This window comes from Pan paniscus, chromosome 1 (assembly GCF_029289425.2).
Source record: "Pan paniscus chromosome 1, NHGRI_mPanPan1-v2.0_pri, whole genome shotgun sequence".
Lineage (NCBI taxonomy): Eukaryota > Metazoa > Chordata > Mammalia > Primates > Hominidae > Pan > Pan paniscus.
In genome coordinates, this window is record NC_073249.2 from 222,551,381 (window position 1) to 222,576,738 (window position 25,358).

At 49.3% G+C, this 25,358-nt stretch overlaps 1 long non-coding RNA gene and 1 other non-coding gene across 5 annotated transcripts in view; one reads left to right on the plus strand and one right to left on the minus strand.

Annotated features, from left to right (window-relative positions):
* The window catches only part of LOC129394006 (uncharacterized), a 184,211-nt gene that overhangs the window by 62,796 nt on the left and 96,057 nt on the right, over positions 1–25,358 (plus strand). For 2 of the 4 annotated variants that reach the window (XR_008621182.2, XR_010111358.1), the window contains exon 3: positions 12,279–12,401. The exons of the other annotated variants lie outside the window; for them this stretch is intronic. This is a non-coding gene — a long non-coding RNA (uncharacterized LOC129394006). The remainder of the gene's footprint in view (positions 1–12,278; positions 12,402–25,358) is intronic. 4 annotated transcript variants of the gene reach the window in all.
* Positions 913–987, minus strand: LOC112438509 (small nucleolar RNA SNORD66). The gene has a single exon (XR_003026929.1). It is a non-coding gene; the product is annotated as a small nucleolar RNA SNORD66 (small nucleolar RNA).

Genomic DNA, 25,358 nt, shown 5'->3' on the forward strand with positions numbered 1-25,358 from the left:
CCCTGGGAAGCCCACACTGCCTGTTCTCTGGCTCCCCCGAATGAACTCATGTATGTGCCAAGTGGAAGCTGACTCACGCCAGGCACTGTGTGTGCCATGGAAAACATGAGCTGTGGTGGCCTGGTTTCTAAGATGGGCCCTGAGGCACAGGGCTGGTATAATCCCTTCCCCTTGAGGGTGGGTGGGGCTGGGACTATGATGGGGTGACATTCAAATGAATAAGTCACATGATAAGAAAAGGTGAAGAATTTTTGTAGATATGTTTAAGGTCTCTAATCCGTTGATTTTAAGCTCATGATCAGGGAGATTGTTCTTGGTGGGCCTGACCTAATCATCGTCAGGGAGATTGTCCTTGGTGGGCCTGACCCTTTTAAAAATAGCCTAGAAATTAGAGAAGAAGGAAGCCAGAGAGGTTTGAGGTAGCAAATGCTCTCCCGTTGGCCTTGAAGAAGCAAGCTGTCATGCTGTGGAGAGGGCCATATGGAAGGCAATCTTGGGTGCTCTAGGGAGTAAGGGCCTCAGTCCTACAACTGCAAGGAACTGAGTTCTTCCAACAACCAGTGAGCTTGGAAGAGGACCCTGAATCTTTCAGATGAGATTGTAGCCTTGGCTGACACCTTGATTTCACCTTGGTTAGCACATGTGCAGCTAACCCACACCTAGTCCCACGGAGACTGTGTAATTACACATTTGTGCTGTTGTAAACTGCTAAGTGTGTGAAAATTTGTTACACAGCACAGAAAGCTAGTACACATGCCAGTTTGTGCAACCTGAAAGATGTGTGTAAATGGAGGGCTCAGCACTTCTGCATAGCAGGTGCTGAATCAGCTCTGGCCCCATCCTCACCTCACCCCAGACGCTGCCTGTCTCCAGCAAGGCCTCCAAGCAGGCACTTGGACGCAGAGGCGGAAGCTCCAGGAGCACCTCACTTCCCTCTTTACATGTCAGTGGCCCAGTCACTTGTTACTTAAAAAAAGCCCAGCTGAGACTGGATCCTTTCCCCAGCTGAGACCGGATCCCTTCCCCAGCTACCAAAGACTTTTAAGAAGCCACAGTTGTCACACGGTTGCATAACTTTTTTCCCCTCCAGGCTTAGAGGCTTAGAAATGAAAATATTTTGTCTCTTTTGCATGGCAGGAGAGTGTGGGGGTGTTGGAGTCTTGCAGATCCTTCAGCTGTAATACATAGCACCGTAGGCAGCCCTATTACCAGCCCCTAAAATATGCAATTGGAGGTGAAAATGGATAATGAGATGAGGTTTGAAGAGTGAGCTCTGTGCGGCTCAGGATCTAGCCAGAAGACAGAAAGAGAGTCATAAACATCAAAAATGGAAAAGAAAATGTAGCAATCACATCCTTTGAAAAAACACCCTAATCATCTTTCCAAGGCCTCACGCCAGGCTGCCACAGGGCATGTGTGTTAAGAATGACACCCTCTGCTGCTTCTCTTTCAACAAGTCACAGCTTAAAATCTCCTCTGTGTGCTCAGCAAGATGCAACCTCGAAGAACAGAGGAAAGAACTTTTAAGGACTCCAAGATGGTGTACGCTAATCTGGAGGCAGTGCTGCTACTGCAGATGACCAAGGTCCCTGGGACCTGATGAGGGGTTCACAGTGTTGGGGCCTGGCCCACCTCCCCAGATCTTTGAGTGAGACTCTGGGGGCACTGTCATTTCTTCCTCTTTATTTGCTTGATCTCTTCCTACTCATCTGTGGGAGCCATTTCCTCCAGGAAGCCTCTCTGACTGCAGGCTGGGTTAGGCTCACTGTCCAGGTTTCTATTGCCCCCTGGATTGTGTCAGAGCAGCTGTTCCAACTGTGATTGACCTCCTTCTTGATTTACTCTTTGACTTCCTCAGTGGACTCTAAGCTCCAAGACACTGTCCAGGGACAGTGTCTGTGTGGATCATTGTGCTAAGCATCAATCCCAAAGCTGGGTATGTAGGAAGAATATTTGAAAGGTCAATAAGTGAAGAAAATATTGGGGGAGTGGGAAGTGGTCAGTGCAAAACCTTCTAAGAAGGGGTTGCCTTGAAGATTTCTGGGAGCCTCTCACCTTTCTTTCCACTCTTTCTTTGAACCAAATCATTCCAGAGTTGAGTCCAACCTCTCTTGTTCTACAAAGAAAATAACTGAAGCTCTGAGAGGGTAAGAGGCTTCTTCAAGTTTACATAGCAAGATGATGGGATAGATCTGGGACAAGAACGATGCAAATGGTTGCTCTGTCACATCACTTTGTCTCAGCAAAGGGCCAAAGATCAGAAGGTGGAACAGCCCTTAGGAACACCCTGGGCCCTGAAGTCATTTGCAGCATGGCATCTGACAAGGCTGTCTGTCTCTGGTTGGAGGGTCTGTTTCCTTCTCAGGAGAGGTGCATGTATAAAACCCAACAGGGACAGCCTGGGGGAAGCAAGAGTGAGGTGCCTAGGGTGTGAGATTCATGGAGGCATCTACTTGTAGACTTGTAGGGCACTCTCGACTCTGAGATTCAACACCTCCTTATGGTTTGTGCCTAAGGTGCCTCTCTCACCTCACCTTTGTCCCAACCATGACATTCAAGCCAATGTGTTAGAAAAGTGATACTGAAGAATTACAGACTTGAGGATAAGGCCAAAATCTTACCAGCTCAGGAAGATATATCCATTCATTCATCTACCCATCTCTCCATCCATCCTTGCATCCATCCATCCATCCATCCATCCATCCATCCATCCATCCTCTTATTCATCTGTCATTCCATCCATCCATCCACCTATCCACTCATCCATTCATTATTCCATCCATCCATCCATCCATCCATCCATCCATCCATCCATCCATCCATCCATCTATCCAGCTATCCACTCATCCACCCATCTACTCATATTCATCCATACATTCCTTATCCATCCATCCATTAATCTCTCATCCATCCATTCACCTATCTATCCACCCATCCATCCATTCACCCATCTATCCATCCATCCACTGATCCACTCATCCATCCACCCATCCATCTCTCATCCATCCATTCATCCATCCATCCATCCACTCATCCATTCATCATTTCACCCATCCATTCATCCACCCGTCCATCCCTCATCCATTCATCCATCCATTAACTTATCCACCCAACCATCCATTCATCCCTCATCCATCCATCCATCCATCCATCCATCCATGAATCCATCCACCCGTTAACCCATCCACTCATCCATCCATCCATCCATCCATCCATCCATCCATCCATTCATCCATTCATCCACCCATCCATCCATGCCTCCACCTACCAACTTCAGGAAGCTTATATTTTTAGTTATTTTATTACCTACCTACCTACTTACCTACCTTCCCAACATCTATCAATTCACACACATATATTTACACTGTATATCTTTATACACAGATTAGTTCCCTTTCCTGTAGATAATGAAATTCATCTATTCTTACCTGACATAAATTCTCACCTCAGGGCCTTGGCACATGCTATCCCTACTCCCTAGACTGTTTCCCTCCACACTAGAATGTTTGCTTCTCTTTTTCCTTAAATCTCAATTCTAGTCCGTTTCTCTTCTTGTGATTAACTTTTCTGGCTATGCAGCATCTATTCTCCATTCCTAACAGTACCCTTGCTTTTTGGTTGTTGTTTTAGAATCTCCTCTCCCCTATTATGAACAGCCTCAGTGGGGTAGCAAAAATTAAGGTGCTCTATTTCCAGCCAAGAAATGGGCATGTGGTTTAAGCCAGGCCAAATGAACTTTCCCTTTCCTCACCCCACTTCTCAAGATTTCAGTTTTGAGTATAGGGAGAGAAGGAAGTGAGAACAAATAGTTAGAAGGTGTTTATTTTAGCAGCTTCACCAGGAGTGGTTTCCGCTGCCAGATGCCTAGAGGTCCCCATCCTGACTTCCTCTGGGCTCCAGCACCTCACCCATTTCCAGATTACTCACTGCCCCTCTAGCAATTCCTTTTACAATGAGGGTCATAGAGATGGTTTCCCTGGCAAAGGATGCCAAGATAGACATCATCAGAGAGGACTTTGATGATTCCCTCATTGAAGGTGGTCCCCCACCAGCTCAGTTTCCCTTCGGTTTTCTTAGTAGCAATCAACACTTGGAGCTGCAGAAAGTAAGAGAAGGAAGGGAGCAGGATGTCTGGGCCATCCAGATAGTTCACAGTATGTGTTCATTTGCTGAGGAGCCTTGTACCATGAGTACCCTGTGGGCTTTTAGGACAACATATGTGCCATCCCTTGTGTTTACTTCATTTATGTCTATGTACTTCTTTGGTTTTTATTCATTACGTATTTCTGTGTCTCTCTGTCTCCTAGTAGAATATAAAATATAAGCTTCTTGAAGGTAGGGGCTGTGTCTATCTTGATCAGTTTTTTTCACTGTGTAGCACAGTGCCTGGCACATAGTAGGTGCTTAACACACATTTGCTTAATTATTATGATCATCTGAAGTTACCGTCAAGGAAGAAAATTCTCCCAAAATCTTTCCCTGGGTTGTGGAGTCAGGGCCTGAGCACCTTCTGGACTGTGGCCCTTTCACCTCCTGTTCCACCTTCCCACCTATTTCTTTCAGTTTTTATGCAATTATAAACTTAAAGATGGTTGAGAAGAATAAAGACCTAAAAGGTTAGGATTAGAAGTGCTGGCTCTGAAGTCAAACTGACCTGGATTCCGGTATTGTCTCTGCTGCCTTCCTAATTGTAGGACCTTGAGCCTCAATGTTCTCATTCTTAAAATGGAAATCTAATAGTGCTCTCATTAAAGGGCCGCTGTGAGGGTTAGATAAGGTAAGTGGTAAGAAGCTTAGCGCAGTGCCTGTCGTGTGGAAAGCATTCAATAAATATTTGTTGAATATGAATGAACCCATGAATGAAGTTGAAAAAGTATCTGTACTTGGAAGAAAATCTTCTCCCTTAGAATTCTGATGAGCTGTAATGCATTGAAAATGTACGTTGTTGTCACCATCCCATTATTGCTCCTCAGTTTCTCCCTCCTCCCTCCTCAACGTCCGCCTGTCTGTGCCCACCTGGCTGATCATGGGGAGCTATTTTTACATCTGACGTAGTGGAAAGGTAGCAGATTAACAACCCTAGAGACGTACATTGCTTCTATTAATATTAAACAGGAGATTAATTTTACCAGTAACTGAAACATTAAACATGTATATCCATTAGTGGTCATTATTTTAATCTCCAGAAGCTGTCTAGCGTATTCCAGGAATAGGCCTGATCCAGTCTTCTCCACCTCCTCTTCCTAAACTCGTCAGTGAATCAAGAATCATGGTTTTTATTTCCCTGAGGGAAAGTGGATAATTATAAACTCATAGCTGTTAAGGGAGAAGGTCTGAAAAACTACCACATTCAATTCCCTTATTCAATACTACAAGCCCCTCAAGACCAGACTTGTAATGTGTGAAGCACTTGCTCAAGGTGGTCTTCCTAAGACCTCCTCTTTAATGGGGGATGTCTTGCTGATGTGCTGGCTCAGAGCATCACACCTTGACTGTAATTTCTAGACATAGAGATCTTGGTTGCTAATAATACTTTGAGAAGATCTAGCTCAGCTCCTTTGGAGGACTCGAATGAAGGACTGGGATTAGTTAATAATGATGGGATGCATGCTATGGAATGAATGATAGGCAACTTAGTAACATAAGGACCCTGCAACTAATAATGATATATAGGATAGGATAGTGCTGATAACAGTCAGCAATTACTCCTCACTAGAAAGTTGATGAAACCCTCAAGGTAGGATGAGGGACAAGTATGGCCCAATGGTGAATAGCATGGGTCACATGTTTCTAGGCCACAGCTCAGGGAGGGAGAAACCAGGCTGAGCATGGTGATGGTCCTGAGTTGAGGAGATGAAGCTGAGAGTCCAGGGAGACCAAAGAAGCTCAGATAAACTCTGCAGGGCAGAGTATTCAGGGCATGAAAAGGACAAAGTCACAAAACAAAAATCTCCAGAGTCTTCAGCTAAATACTGATCAGCACATGTATGCGTGTAAACTACCCAAGTCTGGGGAAAAAACACCTGAAAGAAACAGAAAGAAACAGAAAGAACAATGCTTGAACCTCCCACAGAACCAGGCATATTTGGTGTTCCCACCAGCAACAGTGGACAAATCTTATACTTCCCAGACCATTGGATGGAACACTCAGAAAAGAATTGCCTCAGTAGTGTGGAAGATGAGATCTAGGCCAAGGCTGCTAAGGTCCTACTTAACAAGACCTCAAAGAAAACCCTCAAAGAACCAAAATCTTTCCAGATAATTTAACTGCATCCTAGAACATAGCTCAATAATATTTATAGGAACCCAAAAATATCCAACACACAATAAGATACATTTCATGTTGTCTGCCATCCAGCTGAAAATTACCAGGCATGTGAAGAAAAAGGAAATTTCTCAATAATGAGAAGAAAACTTGAACAATACATACAGAAATGGCACATATGGTGGAATTAGTAGGCAACAATATTAAAACAGTTATTATAATGATAACATTCCACAACAAGAAGGTAAAGGGAAGCTTGAACATGGAAGTAGAGACATGGAAGACCCAGCCTGAACTTCCAGAGATGAAAAATACAATGTCTGAGATGAAAAATATACTAAATGGCATTTAAAATAGAATAGATGTTATACAAAAAAGGATTAGTCAACTGGAAGATGTGGCAGTAGAAACTCAAAAATGGAACATGGAGAAAAAAATGGAAAAAAATTGAACAGAAAATCAGCACCAACAGGACTAATATATGTGTAATTGGAGTTCCTGAAGAAGGTGGGGAGGAGTAGAAGAAAAAATATTTGAAAAAACTGTGGTTGAAAAATTTTAAATTTGATAAAAACTGTAAACCCAGAGATCTAAGAATTCCAATGAACCCCTAGCACAAGAGACATGAGGATGACACACTGAAGCACATCATAATCAAATTGCCCCAAACCAGTGACAAAGAGAAAATCTGAAAGGTTACCAAAGGGAAAAGGACATTATACAGAGAGGAACAAAGATAAAAATGGGCTGAGCATGATGGCTCACACCTGTAATCCCAGCACTTTGGGAGGCTAAGGCCAGATGATCCCTTGAGCCCAGGAGTTCAAGACCAGCCTGGGCAACATGGCAAAACCCATTCTCTACTAAAAATACAAAAATTAGCAGGGCGTGGTGGCGTGCATCTGTAACCCCAGCTACTCAGGAGGCTGAGGCAGGGAGAATCGCTTGAACCTGGGAGGCGGAGGTTGCAGTGAGCCGAGATGGTGCCATTGCACTCCAGCCTGGGCGACACAGTGAGACTCTGTGACAAAAAAAAAAAAAAAAAAAAGATGGCAGACAACTGGTTAGAAACAATGCAAGGCCAAGGCCAGGCATGAAGGCACACACCTGTCATCCCAGCACTTTGGGAGGCCAAGGCAGGATGACCACTTGAGCCCAGGAGTTCAAGACCAGCCTGGGCAACATGGCAAAACCTGGCCTCTACATAAAATGCAAAAATTAGCTGGGTGTGGTGGCACATGCTTGTAGTCCCAGTTACTTGGGAGGCTGAGGCGGGAGGATTGCTTGAGCCCAGGAAGTAAAGGTTTCAGTGAGCTGAAATCATGCCACTGCACTCCAGCCTGGGTGACAGAGCGAGACTGCCTCAAAAAAAAAAAAAAAAAAAAAAAAAAAAAAAAAAAAAAAGAAAAACAATGCAAAGCAGAGGATAGTGCCGTAACTTCTATAAAATACTTAAGGATAAAACAATTGTCAGTCTAGAATTCTACACCCAGCAAAAATATCTTTCAAAGATGATAGTGAAATAAAGACTTTCAGACATTGAAAAGCTTGAAGAATTCATTACCAGCAAGTCCTCACTACAAGGAATATTAAAAGAAATCCTTCAGGCAGAAGGAAAGTGAAACCAGATGGAAGTCCAGATCTACATAAAAGAATGTAGAGCACCAGAGATGGCAAATGTGTGAGCAACAATGCAACATTAAAAAACATTTTAAAAAGATAATCGACCGTTTAAGGGAAAAATGATAACAAATTAATGTGGGTTTACAGCACATCTAGAAGCAAAATGCATGAAAACAATAACACAAAACCCAAAAGGAGGGAAATGAATGGGTACTGTCTTAAGGTTCTTATCCTCTGTGCGAAGTGGTATAATGTTGATGGCAGCCAATGCTAAGTTAAATACATATACTGTATTAGTCTGTTCTTGCACTGCTTTAAAGAAATGTCTGAGACTGGGGCCGGGCACAGTGGCTCACGCTTGTAATCCCAGCACTTTGGGAGGCTGAGGCAGGTGGATCACGAGGTCAAGAGATTGAGATCATCCTGGCCAACAAGGTGAAACCCTGTCTGTACTAAAAATACAAAAAAATTAGCCAGGCGTGGTGGCATGTGCCTGTAGTCCCAGCTACTCAGGAGGCTAAGGCAGCAGAATCGCTTGAACCAGGAGGGTGGAGGTTGCAGTGAGCTGAGATTGCACCACTGCACTCCAGCCTGGGTGACAGAGTGAGACTCCATCTCAAAAAAAAAAAAAGTCTGAGACTGGGTAATTTATGAAGAAAAGAGGTTTAATTGGCTCACAGTTCTGCAGGCTATACAGGAAGCATGATTCTGTCATCTGCTCAGCTTCTGGGAAGGCCTCAGGGAGCTTTCAATCATGACAGAAGGCAAAGGGGAAGCAGGCGCATCTTATGTGACTGGAGCAGGAGGAAGAGAGAGAGGGGGAGGTGCCACACACTATTAAACAACCAGATCTCGTGAGAACTCACTCGCTATATAGTACCAAGCAGGGATGGTGTTAAATAAACCATGAGAAACGGGCTCCATGATCCAATCACCTCCCTCTAGGTCCCATGTTTGGTATTGGAGGTTACATGTCAACATGAGATTTGGGTGGGGACACAGTTCCAAACCATATGATATACCATAAACCATAGAGCAATGACTAAAACTCAAAACCAAACCAAGCAAAAATAGTTATATGTAAAAGGCCAACAAAGAAGATTAAGTGAAATAAAAATACTCAACATATTCAAAAGAAGTCAGAGAAAGAGGAAAAGGAGAACAAACTACAGATGGGACAGATAGAAAGCAAGCAGCAAGATGATCAATTAAAACCAAACTCTCCGGCATTCCACCCATTGCATGTGATTATTTAGCAACTCTCTGCCTCAGACAACAATACCTGTCAGACAGGGTTGTCATCAGAGCTTGCCACATGTGATATGGAAAGCCTGCTGTTTACAGACCTGCAATCATTATATATTAGCTCTTATTGTTGGTAGCAGAGACCCAGGTCTCTGTGTTGGTCATGCTGAGAGCTCCCTTCTCATTGCTCTGTTTTCCTCCTCCTTTGATCCCTTTCTGTACTTCCACGCCCCACACCATCTGGTTGGAGAAGATTCTCAGCCTCTCAGTCTGCAAATGTTCAAAGTCCATGAACCAAATAGCCAACAAATGTATTTCTGTACGTTTATCTGCTACCCAGGGATCCAGGAGAATTGCTTTCCTTCCTGCAAGAAGTCTGTGGCTGCTGATGCCAAGAATGTGCTCTCTCCTCTCCTCTTTTCTGATCTGCATATTCTCAGCCGCCCTGCACTTCTGGGAAGACTTTACACAGGGACAACTATGAGTTTTTGTAGGAAGATGAGAAGTCACCACTTTGGGAACCATCCATTAGACGTTCCAATATTGCTGCAGACATGGACTCTAGCATGTTCTCTTCTTCTCTGACACCCACCCCTTCCCCCATTGGCCACAGCAGCTTGGGTTTGCTGTTCAGCTATGGCAGTGCCTACCTCTGGGGAACTGTGACTTGTTTTATACCCTATCCAATAACACAGTGTGTCCTTATACAAAGTAGGTGTTCAATATACATCTGTTGAAGGGATTTCATCACAGTTAAATCTGTGGAGAGTTCAGCAGATAAGTGAGTTGCTCAAGATTGTCAGAGGCTGTCTTAGTCCATTTGGGCTGCTGTAACAAAATACCTTAGCGTAGGGAGCTTATAAGCAGCAGAAATTTATGTCTCATAGGTCTGGATGCTGGCAAGTGGAAGGTCAAGGTGGTGGCAGATTGGGTGTCTGTTGAGCGCCTGTTCCTTATAGAGGGCACCTCCTAGCTGTGTCCTCACATCACGGAAGGAGAGAACAAGCTCCCTTGGCTTCCTTTTACAAGGCCACTAATCCCATTCACGGGGTCTCCGCTTTCAGGACGAAATCACTTCCTAAAGCCTTTCCCTCCTAATTCAAACCTAACCTCTCAGGGGTTGGGTTTCAACACACGGATTTTAGGGGCACACAAACATTGACTATAGCAGAGACGTAGCTGGACCTGGGTCTGGGACCTTCAGGGTCCAGCACCAGTATGACACTCACACTGCACATGGCCTCCCACATGATGTGATTCTGCTCTGTGACATTGTGGCCATGAGGCCAGGGATGCAGTAGGCCTCTGCAGACGTGGCTTGTTCTTGGGATGACCGCCTGGCTTTGTGCTGCAGGCCTCGAAGAATCCACCAGCTGCCCACTCTCATGCCTGACTCAGGTTCGTGGGTCCCTCCAGGCACATGTCAGACAGCCCACCCCATTTTTTATCTGCCCCACTTTCCTGGGTTCTCTTCTGAACACAGGGACCATGGAGGGAGCCAGGGGTCTCTGTTTTTAGTTCATGCTCTTGTCTTCTATTTGGGAACAATGCCCAGGCAGGGGAATCTCTTCCCTACTGTTTTCTAAGAACATCAGGGGCTTCCTCCAAACTCTTCACCCACTCCCTGCAGTAATCCCTTCTCCCTCAGGGACACAGGGCAGCCGGGACACAGGGCACAAGCCCCCTTTCTGTGTGAAGATCCTGCCACAGTGTGGCTCTGGGGTTTTCTGTGGGTATCCAGACAAGAGGCTAAAGGTGAATGCACTCTGGAATCCAGGAGCACTGGCGATTTTCTCCCCTTAGCTCAGAGAGCATCCCCACAGATACCCCCATCCCACCCCGGGCCCCGTGAATCCATACCATAAAATGTATAATGTCAGTTTGTTCAACTAAGGACCCCGCTGAGTATTTAATCCTTATTTAAAGCTGATGTTTATTTTATTTTTGAGTTTAAATTAATCAGCCTCAGGATACAGAATTAGATAAGGCCAGGATTTAGCTCCCCTGGAATGATTCATTTCACATCGAGCCTTCTTAACTCTTTGGCTGCAGAGGGGAAGTGCCCGTATCTTTCTCTGCAGAGCTGCCTAGGGCTGGCCAGGTGAACAGACATGCTTCCTCCTCCCCGTCCTGCCAGCCAGGGCATGGTGTGTGCTTATGATGCAGGGAGTTAGAATACAAGCCTTTTCATCACAGCAGTCATAAATCCTCACACAGCGAAACAGAGATAATATACAAGTAGGAAAAAAAGAGAAAAGAAGCAGTCTTGAATTCTGCTACCTGAAGATAACCATTGTTACCATGTAGGCAAGCTTCCTTTCATGCCGTATCAAGTGTTTAAAAAATATGGCTCAATATTACAAACACACAGGACTGTGTAGAGGATAATGATATCAAACTTTCATGTACCTCCCAGTTAAAATTCACACGTGGTAGCTTTTGGATGCATTTGCTCCAGAGTTTAAGGGAAGAAAACATTATGGATTCAGCCATAATGTTCAAGCTGATGCTCGAGTTATATGCCCCTTTTCTAGTCCAGTTACCGCCTCCCTCCCCACTATTCTGAAGTCAATGTGTGTCTTCCCATCCATGTTTAATACCTAGTGTGCATGTCCATGAAGAATGGATAGTGTTTTTTGATCTGTTTTTGCAATTTTATACAAATAGCAGTCCATACATACTCTCCTGAAAGTTGCTTTTTCCCTTCAACAATATCTTCCAGATGAATCTAGAATTGTGTATTTCTGGTCAGCAGAGGATGCGCCCCCCTCACCCCCCACCCAACCCCCTGCTCCAAGGTGATGCTGATGTTCTGGTCCAAGGCCTGCACGTACCAGGGTGAGGCTTGGGGTCTTGGGACAGGTCCGTTGTCAGCCCTTCCTAGGAAGCACAGCCAGATGACCTTGGGGCTGGAGTCCTCACAATGCCCCTCACCAGCAGTGTGCACATCCGTCTTCACTCGTCTTCATCAATATTTGTTACTGTACTTTCTAATGTTGTTCCTGGATTTTGCAGTGCAGCTGAACGCGTGCCTTGTGTTTCCCAGCCCTTCAGTTCTCCTCCTCTGTGAATTGCTCCTGGCGCATTTGTCTGTTGGGTCTTTGGTTTCTCCTTGCTGACTTGTAAGTGCTATTTTTTTTTTTAGGCGGAGTTTTGTGCTTGCTGCTCAGGCTGGAGTGCAGTGGCGCGATCTCGGCTCACCGCTACTTCCGCCTCCCAGGTTCAAGCGATTCTCCTGCCTCAGCCTCCTGAGTAGCTGGAATTACAGGTGAGTGCCACCACGCCTAGCTAATTTTGTATTTTTAGTAGAGACAGGGTTTCTCCATGTTGGTCAGGCTGGTCTTGAACTCCCGACCTCAGGTAATCCGCCTGCCTGGGCTTCCCAAAGTGCTGGCATTACAGGCATGAGCCACCGCGTCTGGCCTATTTTTTTTTTTTAAATGATCTGGGTATCAATGCTTTTTTGGCCAAATACCTTACAAATATGTTTTCCCTCTTTGTGCACTGTATTAGTCCGTTTTCACACTGCTGATAAAGACATACCTCAGACTGGGAAGAAAAAGAGGTTTAATTGGACTTACAGTTCCACATGGCTGGGGAGGCCTCAGAATCACGGTGGGAGGCGAAAGGCACTTCTTACATGGCAGTGGCCAGAGGAAAATGAGGATGATGCAAAAGTGGAAACCCCTGATAAAACTGTCAGATCTTGTGAGACTTATTCACTACCAGGAGAACAGTATGGGGGAACCACCCCCATGATTCCAATTATCTCCCACCAGGTCCCTCCCACAACACAAGATAATTATGGGAGGACAATTCGAGATGAGATTTGGGTGGGGACACACAGCCAAACCATGTCGTGCACTGTCTTTGTCTTTTAACTTTATTCATAGCCTCTTTTGTCAGATCAAAGCTTCTACATTTAATATGGTTGAATTTATCAGTAATTTCTTTTATGGTGTCTGTTTTTTGTGTCATATTAAAAAAGTTTTTCTCTGCTTAGTGTCATAAAATATGTCCTCTGTTTTATTCTAAAAATTGGAAATCTGCTTTTCATATTTTATATTTTATTTCTTTTGTTCTTCGATTCGTAGGGATGTGAGGTAGAAATCTCCGTTAGTTAACTCTTGCTTTGTAACAAGTAACCCCACACCTCAGAGGCCTAGGACCATAGGCCACCATTTCTCACTCATGAGCATGGGTTGCTTGGTGGTTTTGGCTCGGACTATGGTGGCTGAGCTGGATCTGCTCCAAGTGTCTCTGATCCTCCTGGGGTCGGGGCCTGCCAGGGTGCTTTCTTCTCATGGCAATGGCAGGAGCACAAAGAACAAAGGGAAATGTGAAGGTCTCTTACCACCCAGGCTCAGAATGGGCAGACTACCACTTTACCACATCCGTTGGCCAAAGTGAGTCACGTGGCCAAACCGGAAGTCAAGGGCAGGAAGTTTAAGTATGAATCCCATCTCCACGTGCTATGATTTCCTGGGCTTTCAACTTCTTGAGGCTGAATTGTTTTATTCCCACCTCCCCAGACTGTAGAAAACACATTTTCTCCAGGACTCCTTGAGCCACAGGTCAGAATGATTGTAGTTGACAAGGACTAGATGGAACTCAAGGCTCCAGCCTCTGTGCGGTGGACAGGTGCCATCTGGCCACTGAGGCCACTTCCTTCCCCTTGTCCCCATCTAGGGCCTCTGTTCTGCTCCAATCTCCCTGTCATTCTGCCCAGGCCTTCCAGGCATCAGCCTCTTAATAGTTCCTAGCTTCGTTCCCTCTCTTCACTTCTATTATGTGAGGGTTTCCATCCTTATTTGGTGCAGGAGGACTGGACTGAGTCAACTCAGCCTGTCACGTCCCCACTCTCAGCACCTGGGTACCCCTGAGCGCTCAGCATGAGTGGGGTCCCCTGGTGTCTCCCTCCAGGACACGTTCTGAAGGCATAGGAGCTGGACTGACATTTGGGAGACCTGAACCTTTGTTCCACTTCTGCCATGACAGTTTCATGGGCCCAGGCAAATCACGGCACCTCTCTAGGCCTCATTTTTTTTATTCCTGACACAGTGGAATGACATTAACCTCGGTGCTTACCTAAGGGAGGAGAAATGATTCCCCTGCCTTCTCCCCATTTCTGCATTTGCCACAGCATCAGATTTTTGTGTTTGGCCAAGAATATAGGGAAGGAAGAGCAGGTAAGCTTTGGGCACAAAGAGCGCATTTAGGGGACTCACTTAAGGAAAGAAGGTCGGGGCAGGGAGGGGTGGTGGAGCATGATCTTGGGCCAATGGTGGGGAACTAATGAAGTGCAATGTGCACAGGTTAGGGTGTGTAGCAGCTTGGGTCCCATCAAGAGATAGAAACCACAGAGTGGGTCTAACGGGGAAGTGTAGTATAAAGGATTGCAACCATGATAAAAGAGTCACTGTAAGACATAAAGCAACTCTGCCTGGTGCCCTAGTGCAGAGGGAGGTACCCAAGGAAGCACAGATTTGAAAGGGGTTCAGATGTCATAAAATGTGGTTCAGCCATCACATAAGAGACGTTTGCGGATTTGGCCAGGCTGGAGCTAGTCAGCAGCTTTTGCGCAAGCACTAGGCCACCCACTGGAGTGCAGCTGAGGGAGTCAGCCGTGAGCCGCTGGAGTGCAGGGGAGGGAGCCGGCCGTGAGCCCCTGGTGCAGGGGAGGGAGACGGCTGTGAGACGCTGGAGTGCAGGGGAGGGAGCTAGCCGTGAGCCGCTGGAGTGCAGGGGAGGGAGCTGGCTGTGAGCCGCTGGTGCACGGGAGGGAGACAGCTGTGAGATGCTGGAGTGCAGGGGAGGGAGACGGCTGTGAGCCGCTGGAGTGCAGGTGAGGGAGCTGGCTGTGAGCCGCTGGTGCAGGGGAGGGAGATGGCTGTGAGATGCTGGAGTGCAGGGGAGGGAGGCGGCCCTGAGCCGCTGGTGCAGGGAGGGAGCTGGCCATGAGCCACTGGAGTGCTGGTGAGGGAGCTGGCTGTGAGCCGCTGGTGCAGGGGAGGGAGACGGCTGTGAGATGCTGGAGTGCAGGGGAGGGAGCCGGCCGTGAGCCGCTGGTGCAGGGGAGGGAGCTGGCTGTGAGCCGCTGGAGTGCTGGTGAGGGAGCTGAAGGTGAGCCGCTGGAGTGCAGGTGAGGGAGCTGGCCGTGAGCCACTGGTGCAGGGATGCATGGTGGGAGTCTGGCTGCCTTTGTAGGGCAGGAAGCCTCCAGTATGCGTGAGTCCTGCAGGGTTTGGCAGAAGGAATGGCAGCTCTGTGCGGACCCTCTGGAATACAGGTCACTGTGTGCAGGTTGCACACGGGGTACAAGAGGGGGTCTGAGAAACTTTTCAGGAAACTTCAGATCACATTGGCCCTGCTGCATTTTGGTTTCCGTGTCGAGATGCTGCAGGCCAAGGCTGCAAGGTGACTGAGGGACCACGCCTAGGTCTGTGGTTGTGGCTTGAACATGATCAAGGCCCAGCCAGAGAGCTCCTGCCCTCTGCAATGTCTCTCCATGCTCTACCTAGATGCCTGCAGAATGTTCACTTCCAGGAGGTATATTGAAAAGTGCTTCCCAGTTTATCACAGTGCACATATTGAAAGGTGCACTAGGAGCTGGGAGGCAACAGACACAGGAGACACTGACACAGGAGACACTGGCTCATAGCAACGAAGAGAAGCTGAAAAGGAGTGGGAAGGAACTAACTGTAATTTTACATCAGTGATCTGCAACTTTGTTTTGATGGTTTGTGGTAAAAAAAAATGACTATTCTTTCTACCCTTCTAGTTCAGACATAGCCTGAGACTTTTTTTTTTTTTTCTTTTTTTGAGACGAAGTCTCACTCTGTCACCCAGGCTGGAGTGCAGTGGTGTGGTCTTGGCTCATTGCAATCTCTACCTCCCGGGTTCAAGTGATTCTCCTGCCTCAGCCTCCCAAGTAGCTGGGGCTACAGGTGTGCACCACCACACCTGGCTAATTTTCGTATTATTAGTAGAGATGGAGTTTCACCATGTTGGTCAGACTGGTCTTGAACTCCTGACCTCAGGTGATCTGCCTGCCTTTGCCTCCCAAAGTGCTGGGATTACAGATGTGAACTGTGCCCGGCTGCCTGAGACATTTTGGACGACAGCTGTGACAGAAAAGATGTGTATCCCTTCTGGGCAGGGGATTTAAGAAGGGGCTCATGGCTTATTGTGTTTTCTTTGCTCTGTTTCTGGAACTGTGGGATCATCTTCTGGGATAAGGGTCCATCTGTTTGAGTCTCTGGATGACTATGACCACCAGAGCCCCCTTGTTGACCCGTGGTGGACATGAAATCAATTGAGAAGTCAAGGCTGGGCGCAGTGGCTCACACCTGTAATCCCAGCACTTTGGGAGGCTGAGGCAGGCAGATCGTGAGGTCAGGAGATCAAGACCATCCTGACTAACACGGTGAAACCCCGTCTCTACTAAAAATACAAAAAAGTAGCTGAGCGTGGTGGCACACACCTGTAGTCCCAGCTACTCAGGAGGCTGAGGCAGGAGAATCGCTTGAACCCAGGAGGTGAAGGTTGCAGTGAGCTGAGATTGTGCCACTGCACTACAGCCTGGGTGACAGAGCGAGACTCCATCCCCGCCACCGCCCCACAAAAAAAAGGAAAAGAAGTCAACTTTGCTGTTGAAGCCACTGAGGTTTGTGGGCTTGTTTGTTACACAGCATCACCTGTCCTGACTAATGCGTGACTCATTTCATCCTTGGCACAGCCCCTGAGAGAAGGGGCTTTATCCTCATTTCACAAATGAAGAGACTCTTCAAGTCTCAGAAAGGTTAGTAGCATGAACAAGCTCACACAGAAAGGGGTGGAGCTTGGATTTGAATCCAGGTCTGTCTAACCTCAAAGACTGAAGTGGGGATGAAAATAAGTTGTCATTGTTGTTTGCCTGTCGGGAACTGATGTGTGGCTCATCAAATGGCTGTGGAAGTGTTTCTGGCTCAGGGGTAGGAAAAGGATGGTGACTCCACATTCCTTTGGTCAAAACAGCCAGGAGTTCCCAGCGGGAGGATGCAAGAGAAGGTACTTGAAAAGGAAAAAGGGTCACACAGGTTAACCTGAGATTGTCATCAGTGATTGGGTGATTGGCCTGCCCTCTGGCTCCTCTGAGCAGCCAGCTGAGGTGCTGGCTGCCTTGTGATGGGGGCTCGTGGGGCACAGAAATGCTTGGATCTGTTGCTGTGCAGACGTTCATTCAACAAATACCCACCAAGTGCCCACATGCACAGGCTGTGGTGCTGAGCCTCAGAGCTGAACAGGGTTCCCTCTTTGCCTCTGGTTCAGTAGGCAGGATGAGGTTTCCCTTCCTCCAGGCAGCCTTCCCTCTCCAGCCCCAGAGGAAAGATTTCACAGACCTCTGGGCAGGCTCATACTGCATTGCAACTGGCTGCTTATGGTTCTCCCCTGCAGAGGGGAGGTTTCAGCTCCAGATCCCCAGGCTGTCCTGCGCCTGCAGTGAACAGGTGCTCAGCAGATACTTGGGAAAGAAAAGAAGGAAGCACATGATACACAGGCCCACCCCCAACATGTGAGCACAGGTGCATGCACCCAAGGTGTGTTTACACATACATAGGCGTGCATACATGTGTGCAGGAAGTGTGCACACGCTGCACACAGTGGAAACACATGGCCATGAACACACATGCACATGTGAGCATGTGCTTCCATGGCACACATGCATGCACCGATGCACAGCCCTGCTCATGGCTGGTGGAGGGAGGGCTGGCTCTTGAGAGTCATTTTTCCTCTGGGCCACTTCCTATCTCTGTCCACACCACCACCAGGTGGGCAAGAGCACTTTGCATGGTCCCAGGCTTTATGGAACCTTTTGTTTCTGTTTTACAGGCAGGTGTTCCTTTTCCTGGGCTGTTTTAAAGTTAGCTGTCACACGTAGTTTCTGAGGCCTGAGGAGAGGACTACTGCATCTGGCTGACCCCTTTACGAGGTTTCTGCATTCGAGCTGAGTCCTGCATTAGAGCTGAGACCCTGAGGGGTGGAAGGTGTTGTCTGCTGAGCCACCAGTTGCTTGCCACAGGAGGGTACCATGATACTCCTTTGCTGTGAGTGACAGGACCCTGCCTAGGAGGGAGGCCCCTCAGCTTTGCCCCAGGCACACTGAGTCTTTATTCAGGACAGAAGGGCTCTAAGAAGGAGTATCTATAGGAAGAAGCAGGAGTGAGCTCTGGATTGTTCTCCGGGAGGGGAGGGAAGGCCTTTTGGAAACCATATAACCAGCCCCTAAGGATGCCTCCAGCACCCTGGACTGGACACTTGGTCTCTTGGCGAGGCCCTGACGCTGGGATCTGCTGCTGTGTTCTGTTGTGCCCTGACTGGGAGACCCCGGGTGTGATACTTAACCTTCTTGGGCAGTTTGCTCATCTGTAAAATTGGGACAATAGCATTGTCTTGGATACATTGATCTGATACATGGAGCATTTGGATCAGTGCCTGGCTCATGGAAAGGGCCAACAGGGCATTCAGTTGCTGCGTGGGGAGCAGCCCTGACATGCTGGGCCCTTAGTGAAGGGTCCTGCTCTTCCAGGCAGGACTTTCCCAGACAGGCCTCATGGGTGCCTGTCGCCAAGGATCTCCCTCCCCCACTGCCCATTGCATTGGCTTCCAAAGATGTCTGCGGTTCATACCCCTTGACATTGGCAGAGGCTCTGGTTTCCCAAGAAGCAGTCACAGGGCAAGGCCACCTTGGAAACTGCAAGGTTTTTTTCCTCGTGGGGTGACATCACAAGGTTTTATGGATGGTGTTTATTTCTTTAAACCCTCTTCAGTCTCCATCTCCATGTCTGAAATTTCATTGTGGTACAAGTCTGCTCCCTGTGTGGGCTTAATCTTGTCCATGCGTCTTCTGCCAGTTGGCACCCAAGAGAACAGTCGACACCCAAACATGGTTTCCCCACAGCACTGGGGACTCTCAGCATCAACTTTGGAAACAGGCAGTGCACGTGGAGTCCACCATGCTCCACAGAGGCAGCTGTAGGTCATAGCTCTCCCAGGGGAGCCCAGTCCCTGTCCCTCCATCTAATGTTATTAGAATTGGTTTCCCATCAGCCTTCAGTGTGGACTTCCAGCCTCTTTTCTAGTCACTGCTTCCTGATGGACAGGAGGTGCTGGAGGTGCACACACCTGTTTCTCCTTGCACAGGCCCAGCTTTTGAGCACGTCTTTGTTTGCTTAGTGGTAAGATGCTCCTGTCGCCCTGCACTGCTCAGAAGCTATCTGCTTACCCGGCCAGGGCAGGGCAGCAGAGGGTCTGCCAATGGTACCTTTGGGGTGTAATGATTGCCTTTGGGGGAGGGTTTTCTCGATGGGGTTGGTCTCCTGAGAAAGGGCTGCAAACCACACCACGTGTGCACTCTCTGCTGTCATGGAGAGACCTGCATGTGGAGCCCACAGACCTCACAGTCTATTTGCTGTGGGGACAGAAACCTGAATGTACTGGATCCTGAAGTTCTTAAACAAGGGGCTTCCTACCAAGCTCTGCCTCGGAAGGCTGGTTAGGGTTGACCCCTTGCCAGGGTGTGAGCTCCCCAAATACCATCGTACCTGGGGCTGTCTCTGGTTTGTAAGCGCCACTCCCTCTGGAGAAGCCTGAAGGATGAGCAGCTAGAGGGGTGAACACTTACGGGGGTGACATGGTGGGCGGGACTGGCCTGGGTGTGGGTGGAGGGAGGACACTCTTGGGTGACGTGCTGGGTGGGACATGTCTGGATGTGGGTGGGTGCCACATATGTGGACACTGGGGCCTCCCTCAGGAGAGTACCAGGCTGGAGCCCCCTAAGTCTCGGAATTTGCTGTTGAAGGAGTGGAGAGGCTGATCTCAGCAGAAGCTGGCGTTGCAGTCAGTGTGAACCTCTGCCCCACAGCTGTGAGGTGGAGCTGACGAGACAGGTCCTTCCCCTCCTTGCGGGTCCCCTCCCCTGCCTCCTGCCCCTGCCGGGAAGCCTGCCCTGTGCAGTGGTGCTGAGTCTGGGTGGGGTGAAATGATGGAAGCCCCCACCCTCTGCTGCTGCTGGAGGCCCAGGGTGGGATCTTCATCTGTTTGAAATTCAGGTCCACGCTGGACAAACACCTTAGAGGGTCCCTTAGTTCAGAGCTGCCTCCCTGTTTATTCTCCTGCAGTGACTGAGGAGCTTGGGGCCGTGACAGGGCATTTGCCTGGTGGTCCTGGCTAAGCCGCGTTCCTTTCCCCAGGAGAGGGTGGCGGGGACTGTGCTGGGGTGGGAGAGGGAGCACTGTGACCCCCGTGCGGCCAGCCCTGCCCACTCCCTGTGCAGTCTTCAGCTCATCTGATCACAGGGCTTCAAGGGATGAGGGCCACAGCTCTGCAAATTGTCAGAGAGGCGGGTAATAAGGAGAAGGTTACATTCCTTCGACACTGCTTGCTCGAATGGGAGATGGGAACCTAAGATTCTGAAAATAAACAAGTTAAAGAAACCAAACAAGATGCTCTGCCGGGCCCAGGAAGGGTCCCATGCCCACCGAGCTCCTGGTGGGGTGAGGGGGTCCCATGCCCACCGAGGTCTTGGTGGGGTGAGGGGGTCCCATGCCCAGTGAGCTCCTGGTGGGGTGAAGGGGTCTAATCCCCACTGAGCTTCTGGTGGGGTGAGGGGAGGATGGAGGTCTGTCGGCCTGGGGCCCTCAGCCTCCACCTCCCACCAGCCCCACTCCTGGTCGGCCAAAGCCCTGTGCGCCCGTGGGCTCTTCTCCCACCAAGGTCAAGGACCTACTGTTAGGTTGTCCCGGGTAGAGCCTGAGAGGGGCAGCCACCAGCTCTGGCCGGACGCCCGGTCATTGGCCACCCAGGCATAAGGAGAACTGCAAGTGAGTGATTAAAATCCCACACCCGGGCTTCTCCATCCCAGCGTGTGAATGGCTGTGCTCCAGCTGAGACGAGCACTTGGGTGGCAGGAATTGTGCCTTGTCAAAGGCCATTGGAAATGAGCTTTGAAGTCCCCTCGGGGTTCTAGGGCTGGACAGGGATGAAAGAGCCCTCATATGTGGTTCTAAGCACCCAGAAGATGGGCATAACTGAATGATTCCGGGCCTCCGGAGGCTGAGGTCGGTAAGTACAAAGGGAAAGGGATTGGCAAAGCAGCCTTGGCCTGGGGCCAGGGAGGACTCCGTGAAGGGCTGGCCAGGCGTGGAGGTCATCGGCCAGGGTGGTGGCATCTTATGGTCCCAGAAGCACGAGTGTGGAAAGGTCCAGACAGTGGAGAGAGGCAGCCCCCGTTCCAGTCTTGGATCCCCCAGTGATCTGCTCTGGGTGGTCAGTCACCTGCCCGGCCTCACCCTTGCTTTGGAAGGTGGGGGTTGAACACCTGCTGCTCGGGGCTGTCTTGACAGTGCCCGGCGTGTGGCAGGTGCTGGTGCGTGGAAGCGTCTCCACTAAGCGGCTGGCCTCGGAGCCCAGGAACCTGCTCAAGGAGGTCCCCCAGGAATGGTGCCAGGCTGCAGGTGGGGATGCAATAAACAAAGCTGAAGGCTTTTGGAAAACACAAAGCAAAAAAAAACAAAACAAAAAAAAAAAACAAAAAAGGAAACAAACCCCAAAACCAATGAATGGCCCATTCGCTTCTAATATGTTGTTGGAGGCAGGGCTAGGTTGCATCACTGTATTCATGGGCTCAGGTTAAGGGGCCTGGGACCAGACTGGGGCCACACCAGTGGGTTTGAAGCACATCCCTGGAAAATAGTCTCTGATGATCCTTTCCTTGGCACCAGGGTCCGACCTCTGCCTCCTCTGCCCCTGCCTCTGGGGTGAGATGAGAGTGTTATGCCTTTGGTTAATACAGAGCTTTGGGTCCTGCCCCTAGCAGCTTTTTGACCTCCCAGGGCCAGTAGCCCCTTCTGTAAGACGGGAGTGATGATGGTCCTTCCTCCCTCCCAGGCTGGTGTTAAGTACTCATCACATGGAAGCCAGGATGAGTTTTGTTCCAAGTCAGGGCAAAATGCCCAATGTCCCAAATGTCTAGGGACTAGAGGGGTGAGGGGTGAAGGGGGCTGGAGCTGAGGGCCTGGCTCTTGCCTCCGTGTGGGGAGAAGGGCCTGGCAGAGCCGAGGCCAGACCTCACATGGGTTCCAGCATGGGGCTCCGGGCAGCTCATGATCGCTAATTTCCCTAATAATGATGGTAATAACAATAATCATGGAAGTTCATGTGCTTTAATGTGTGTGTATATACGAGCCGTCATTTTGTGGGAGTCACACTCTCGATTGAGGGTGATTAAATAGTGCTCAGTCATCCTGGGCAGGAGGTGGCTTCTGGCAGGGACAAGGCTGCCCTACAAAGAATGTAGCTTGGAGAGGAGGAAGTGTTGACTGATTTTCCCCAGAGGTTGGGGAAACAGGCTATGACAGAGCATGTGTGCACGTGTGTTTATGTGTTTATGCACGTGTATGCACTGCCACTGAATACTACAATACATACGAGATTCTCAGGCAAAGCCTTCTCCTTTCTTTCCAACACCACAGGGCCCTGACGCTGGTCCAGACATGGTCAGAAGTGGGAGAGAGAGAGCCTGCTCTGGGCTTTGCCATGCACACAGCAGGAGCTCAGGAATATTCCCATGTGTTTAGGGAAGGGTCAGAGGCTCTTAAGCCTAGATGGAGCAAGGCTGTCGCTCCTGGGAGGTTAGCAAACTGTCAGGAAGAGGAGGAGGTGAGTGCTAGGCCTTGGGGCTTTTTACTACCCTGCCGAAGCCTCAGCTGCCCTGTGCCGGCAGGACTTCCTTCAGGGAAGTAGAATTCTTGCCCAGTGTCGCACAGTTTCTAAGTGGAGGAGCTGAGATTTGAACTCATGTCTGTAAACTTCTCACACTATGTCACTCACTTCCTGCAGGGACACATCTGACCACAGCAGGTACTAGGAAGCAGCTGGTGACTGGAGGATCCGATGGCAGATGGCAGGGACTGGGATTCTGAGCCAAAGGCCAGCTGCTGGGAGACTCCTGAGGGGAAGGGGGCAGGGTGGGTGGAGCAGGGCTGAGGGGTCACAGCCATAGGAAGAGCAAGCCCTGGGCCACCAGGGCTGACCCCCAGGTGAGTCTGAAGCCAAATCCCAAGTTATGGACTTTTATGGGGTAAACTGTGTCCTCCTGAAATTCATATGTAGAAGTCTTAACCTGCAGGACCTCAGAATGTGGCCTTACTTGGAATAAGGTGCTTGCGGTTATAATGAATTAAGATGGGGTTGTATTGGTGTAGTAGGGTCCTCTAATGCAATTTGACCGGTATACTTACAAAAAGGGGAAGGAAGGTCCAGACCCCCACACAGGGAGGACACCACGGGAAGGTGAAGGCAGAGGGGCTGATGCTTCTTCAAGCCAGCGGAGGGCAAGGGTTGCCAACAAAACACTGGAGGCCGGGAGAGACGTGGAAGAGATTCTGTCTCACAGCCCCTGAAGGAACCAGCCCTGCTCCCACCTTGATCTTGGACATCTGGCCTCCGGAGCAGAGAGAGAATAAAGTTTGGCTGCTTTAAGTCACTTAGTTTGTGGTGCTTTGTTACTGCAGCCCCAGGACACAAATACACTGATCTGGAGCAGCTGTGAGAAGGTTTACCTGGAGATGGGCCCAAGTGAAGGGTTGTGGGGAAGCCAGGAGATACGCTCCACGTCTGAGCAGGTGCTCTGAGGACTGTGTCAGGGCTCCATGCTGTTCTTTTCTCCTTCTCCTATGAGGCAGCATGTTCCAGGTGGGGGCATGTTCCAGGTGGAGGGTGTGTCCAAGCAGGGGGTGTGATGCAGGAGGAGGCATGTCCCAGGAGTGGGGGGTGTCCTGGGGGCTATCCCAGGTGGGCGTATGTTTCAGAGCGTGAGTCCCAGGAGGCTATGTTGCAGGAGAGGGCGTGTCCTGGAGGCTGTCCCAGGTGGGGGCATGTCCTAGGAGGGGTGTGTTTCAGGTGAGGGCGTGTCCAAGGGGGGACATGTTCCAGGAGGTGTGTCCTAGGTTGGGGAAGTGTTCCAGGTGAGGAGACACCTGCAGCCTGGATGGCAGAGAGAAGAGCACCGTGGGCCAGGGCCCCAGCTGCACCTTGGCAAGGACGCAGCAAGAGCAAGACGTCACCTTGATGTCATAAGCCACCAGGTTTGGTGGTTGTCACTGCAACGTGACCCAGCCAGAGCTGACCAATGAAATGCCTGAAGCTCCTCTTGCAGGGTTTGGCGTCAGGTTGCCAGGTTATCCCCTGGGAGTCAGCCGCCCCTTGGTCCTGTGGTTGTCATTACAGGCCTGGCTCAGGGCTCCTGCCTCCCAGGCTCAGGCCCAGCACTGGGCCAAAGAGCACCTTCAGTGAAGATTTACTGGGAGAAGGAGGTGGGGAAGGCAGCTCATAGAAGAGGCTGACGCCATTCCTGTCCAAGGCAATTATCTCCCGCCTCTGCGACTGACTTTAATAGCCATGTTATTTATTAATGTGTTAATCAATGCTATCTCCTTGGGTAATTGCATGCACCTCTTACCAAGCAGGCCTCTTTAGGGCCCTCTGGGTCTTCTGAGTTGGCAGTTGCTCTGTGCATCAGCCCATTGAAGGCTCCTATACCCCCTTCAGGATCCTGAAGGGGTGGAGACAGAAGAAAAAGAATTTCCCCTGAAGGGCAGAGGGCAGACTCTGTTGCAATAAAAAAAGGTAATGATTGCCATTCATTTTGGGGGTCTCCGTGTGTGCCAGGCCTGGTCCTAAATGTTTATTTTGTTTAATCCTTGTGCCAAGGGGAAGCAGCTTGGTGGAGGAACAGAGACCCTGGCACCAGATTGCGTGAGCCAACATGCTGCCTCTTCTGGGCTCTGTGACTTTGTAAAACTCACTTCCTCTCTTTCTTCAGTTTCCTCATCTGGAAGCTGGTGCCAATGATGGCTCCCGTCTCACAGGTGTGCTGTGAGGATTCCACAAGTTTATGCCTGTGGAGCACTGGCTTGGTGTGCTATTGTCCCATTTCCAGATGAGCAGAGTGAGGCATGGAGAAGTCCTATGATTTGCTCAAGTTTCTCTGGCTAGGCAGGGGCCCAGACAGCATTGAACCCAGGTCACTTGGTCCTACAGTCATTTACTCAACCATAACATTTTGAGGTTTCAAAAAACCCAGCACTGCCTTTACTGGGGATGAAAAAGCAGCTCTGCCATGTGGACTTTGATTCACCTTCATGGCCACTCTTGTCTGTACTGTCTGTCTCTGCCTTCTCTTTCC